Consider the following 5,653-nt stretch of genomic DNA (forward strand, 5'->3'; position numbering starts at 1 on the left):
TAGCCATTTTCAATACTATATAATTTATAAAAATAATAAAATAATTTTCAAAAAATATTTCATGTACAAAAATAATTAAAAATAGTTGTTTAATATTTTAAAAATATAAAAGATCATTTTATGTATTAAGAATGTAATTATGCATTAATAGGGCTAGTATTGCAAATATATGCAAATTAACTTAAAAATATAAATGCAATTGTAAAAAATTCCCTAAAAATTTAAACAATATTTTGGCATAAATATAGAATTTAGATGACTAAATCACCACAAAAATAATTTGAAGGATAATTATTGGAAATTTTATATGTAAAAAAGAAAAAAATAAATTAATTTGAAGCCTTTAAAATTATAGTAAAATTATAAAAAATGCTTATGCATGCTTATATATGCATATGTGCTATTTTGAAAGTATATATATGTATTAAAAAATATAAAAAAAATTGGGTATCAACAATACCCATATATATACAAACATATCGTACCAAAATCAAAAGCAACTCCGAATCAAGTGGAGCACGCCAACTCTCACTGATCAAGGATCCTTAGAAGGAGGACCGTTAGTTTGCCTACCTGCACTTGTGGGCATGAAACGCAGGCCCCGTGAAATAGGGCGTCAGTACGAAAAATGTACTGAGTATGTAAGACATGAAAATCTGTACGAAAAAGGCATAGATGAAACATGGAATAAAGAAATCCATCTGTAAATCTGAATAACTTTGTAAACTCTGAAACATTTATAATGTTATGCACGTGTATATAAATGTCGTGTCATGCATGATTATAGGTGTACATAACATCATCAAGCCACTGAGGGCATCCCACCATATTATCTCGGCCACTATGGGCAACATCATCAACATATACCAACTAATCAGGTGGTGGTGCGTATATAACGCCGTAACCTTTTCCCATATCCCATATACATATATTTACATATATATGCGTATATAACGCCATCTGATCATGGGTCAATGCACATGTACAAATGAGTGAAATGCATGAGAAATATGTAATAATCTCAATATTCCTTTCGGATAATTTTTTTTTTCAACTGCGTATTATTCTGAGACCCATGAACAGAAGATAATAATAATTCACATGGGGAATCAAGAATATAGACACCCCTAGTATTTCTATGAATAGAATAATTTATGGAAACTGTGTGTTTACTCGTTTCTTCTATATAATTTGGATCATGCCAAAAAGAAAGAAAGGATGGCCTTAGCATATCTGGAGTAGGAAAAAATCCGTATAATATTTTTAGAAAAGGTTGCACCGTACTCCTTTAGACCCGCAAAATTTTATGTTGCTACGATTCATAAAATTCTTGATGGAACCTTGTAGGAGAATTTAATTGCAAAACTTTCATCCAAAATTCCTAAATACAATGCATACTAAAGATCCTACTGGTGTATAACCTTTTTGATGTCCATAGATTGTTATACTCTTATGAATAATACATAACAATTGCCACGAATATTTTTGAAAGAATAGGTGACTTCAGGCAATATTTACAAGCCTTTGTACCTATAGACATCTACCTATCTAGTTTGGTGTCACATCTCCTTTTTCCGCACCCGATAGGGCGCAAGGGAGTTTTTCCAATTAAAGGACAATCGAAACGGGATTTGTTTATTTATTTCAGAGTCGCCACTTGGGAGATTTAGGGTGTCCTAAGTCACCAATTTTAATCCCGAATCGAGGAAATGAATGACTCCATATTACAGTCTGCGTACCAGAAATCCGGATAAGGAATTCTGTTAACCCGGGAGAAGGTGTTAGGCATTCCCGAGTTCCGTGGTTCTAGCACGGTCGCTCAACTGTTATATTTGGCTTGATTATCTGATTTTATACGAATATGAACTTATGTGCAAATTTTAACTTTTAACCGCTTTATTATTATTGTTTTTACAAGAATGTGAACATCGCTTAAAACACGTCTTTGGACTGCGTCACATGAAATGCACCCACAATCCGGAACGCATTTTATTTGATGTTTTGAGATTTGGATTTGGGTCGCATGAAATGCACACCCGAGCTTAAGAAAGTAAATTATTAAACACGCGCCTAAAGAGACTATCGCGTTATTATTTTGCGGAGGCCGTGAAATTCGCTAAACGACCCTCCTGAATTCTAAGTAATTTTAAACAAGTATTTACTGAGGGCCCCGCAATTTGTGTTTTTATTCGGCGAGGCTCATCTCATTCTTATTTTTTAAAAGGAATTTGCAACGTCATGGACATGCATCTCGAACCACGTTACAATCAATGTACCCGCGATTTAGAGACACATTTCAACTCCGCTGAGATTTGGATTTGGGTCACATAAATGTGCACCCGAGTTAGGGAGGATGAATTATTAAAGGCGCGCCTAAAGCAACTAGCGCATTATTATTTTGGGTAGGGCCGTGAATTTTGCTAAACGGCCCGTCCCGGAATCTAAGTATTTAATACATATATTTTTGTGAGGGCTCCGCAATCTGTACATTTTTATTTTTGCGAAGCTCGCCTAGTTTTTTATTATTATTATTATTATTTTTTAGAAGGATGTCATTTTTACGCCTTTAAACATACTAAACCTTACCGCTTCTTTACAACTAAAATCTCATGACTTGTCAAAAGTTTAATAAAAGAAGTTAAGTGAATGGGTGTTTCGGAAGTGGTAACAACAAGTACTAATGCTAATTTTTGTCTGAACGAACTAAGCAAAAGACCACGAACAAATTAACGTCAAACTTGTGTCATAGAACAACTAGACGAACTTAATTGAATGACATCAAATAAACAAGAATAACACAACGCAAAATGAACAAAATGCATACGATGAAAACATAAGCAGAAAATTATCATACCAATTTCTATATTGCATCTTCGAACATTTAACGTAAAGTTTATTTATCTAATACATCGAGGTTTACTGACCTTTGCACCTCGACAACCTCAGAAAGACAAACACGACTCCGACGGAACTCAAGTCGGACCTCACTGAATGAAGAACAACGACGGAACCTCGGACAAACACCTCGACGTACCAGACCTTGATGAACCAAAGACGACCTCGATGGAAATAGAAAGCTCGGACCCACAACTGTCAACAACCAAGGATTGTTTGGTTGCTGCGGAGGGAACTGGGCTATCGACGGTGAACTGGGCTATCGACGGGAATCAACCAAGGTGACGAGATGGAGGGAACTGGGCTAGGATAGTCGATGGGGCTGAACGGAAAGCAGCGATGGTCGTTCCGACGTGAGGGAGTGTCGCGACTGGTTTTAGTTACGACGGGGGGAGGGCTACTGACGTTTTGACGATGCTGCTGCCGGACTGGTTTGGGTGGAGCTGGAGCTCGTGGCGGATGGAAATGGTGGTTGACGGAGGTGCGACTGGTTCGTGATGGAGGTGGTTTTTGTTGATGGTTATGGTGTTTGGACAGTGGGTCGGGGACAGCGACGACGACGGTGGAGTATGGTCGTTTGGGCAGTGGTCGACGGACTGGTTGCGAGACGACGAGGAAGATGGTGTCGTCGGAGCAGGTGATCGTTTGGACGTGGAGGAGTGGCGTCGCGACTGGTTTTGGGTTGCGATGGGTGTGATGGAGTTGGGAGGAGACGGGGTTTTGGGTGAGTTTGACGAAGGTTTAGGGTGAGAGTCCTTCAGTAGGGTTTTGCTCCTTCTTCTTATTGAAGAAGATGAACTACAGTTCCCTCTTCAAAATTTTTGAAAAGTCCCTCTGGCAAAAATGTTCTTTGACCGTGCCTTTGTACTCATTTTGCCCAGAAAAATGAGCCCCACGCGTGGTGGGGTTCGAGGCTTGTGTTCCCCACGCGTGGTGGGGTTCCCCGTGTATGGGATTTCGTCCGTGTTCTCCACCTGTGGCGGACTCGGATTATTATGGGCTAAGTCCGAAAATTAGGCCTAAAACTGGGTAGTTTGAACCCGAATATTATTCTTTTGCCCGGACCCGAGAAATAGGAACACGTTGCTTAACTAGTCCTATGTAAGCAAAATAACTACCAAAAATAAGACTAGTATTTAAACAAAACTATATCTTTTTAAATATTTTTTCAAGATTTAAAATAGCTACAAAATATTAATAAAACTATTTTTTGTAATTTTCGTTTTTTAAATATTAAGATAAAATATGAAGTAATATTTTTTGTATTTTTCAAAGTTAAAATGACTATAAAATATTAATAAAACTATTTTTTGTAATTTTCGTTTTTTTAATAAAGACAAAATATAAAGTAATATTTTTTGTATTTTTCCAAAATTAAAACGACTACAAAACATTAATAGAATTATATTTTTTGTAATTTTCGAATTTATATAAAGTACCAAAATAAAGTACAATTTTTGTATTTTTCAAGTTTATGAGAAATACATAAACTAAAATTTATATATATATTTTTGTGATTTTTTCTTTTTGCAACGAAATAAAGTAAAATAGTTAAAATGGCTATATTAGACCCAATTTCACATATTCACGCTAAAAAAATGTGAAAATCCTCGGGGAGGGTCAAAAATCACGTGCTTACAGCTGCCCCTCTTTGACTGGAAACACGAAGAGTTTTCCGACAAAGAACGACTAGACGTGTTTTTGACCCAACCATTATTTGGAGGGGACTACACTACGGAAAGGAAAGGAATGTGACCGAGCCCTGGTATCTGAGCTGCCTACATATCCTTGGTTATACAGGAATCAGGCCACGTGTAGTTCGGAAATGAGAGAGATGGTAGAGTGTACCGAGGTGAGGAGCCGATCGAGGTGCCGTTCCGTTGAGGTTCCGGTCCGCGGTCCTGTCGTTACAACAAAAAATGAAGACTGAAAAAGACTAACTAAGCCTATCAGCTACTAGTTACAGGGATTCCTATCTGTAAGTCTTCTGAAACTTGGTCTTGAGTCTTGAATGGTGCTTCATACAGACTTCAGATTTGAACCTTGATACTGCTAGTTGTAGGTGCTAGTTCTTGAGCGGACCACATCTGTTCTCCACTTCCGTACCTTGGGTTCTTTTCCCCTCTTGTTTTCTTGTTGTCTTTTTTTGACCAGCCTTTTGTGAATGCTGGGGATTTTTATTGCTTCCTGCTGGGGATTCCTGTTGTATTCCTCTGCTTTATTGATTCTAAGTGTGCTCCTTTCTCATATGAGCGGGCTTTTGACTTCAATACTTCAATTGTATTCCCTTATTCTCCAGGTGGGTGCCTGATTTCTATTTCTTTTATCCTTGTTCTCCATGTGGACGCCTGATTTCTTCCTTCCTTTGTCCTTATTCTCCCGGTGGACGCCTGATTACTTCTTTTCTTTGTCCTTGTTCTCCAGGTGGACGCCTGATTTCTATTTTTCTTTGTCCTTGTTCTCCAGGTGGACGCCTGATTTCTTCTTTTCTTTGTCCTTGTTCTCCAGGTGGACGCCTGATTTCTTCCTTCCTTTGTCCTTATTCTCCAGGTGGACGCCTGATTACTTCTTTTCTTTGTCCTTGTTCTCCAGGTGGACGCCTGATTTCTATTTTTCTTTGTCCTTGTTCTCCAGGTGGACGCCTGATTTCTTCTTTTCTTTGTCCTTATTCTTCCGGTGGACGCCTGATTACTTCTTTTCTTTGTCCTACAACAAACTCCGTTCTACAGGCGGGTCTCCTATTGGTAAGATTAAACTT

This window comes from Nicotiana sylvestris, chromosome 12 (genome assembly GCF_000393655.2).
Source record: "Nicotiana sylvestris chromosome 12, ASM39365v2, whole genome shotgun sequence".
Classification (NCBI taxonomy): Eukaryota; Viridiplantae; Streptophyta; class Magnoliopsida; order Solanales; family Solanaceae; genus Nicotiana; species Nicotiana sylvestris.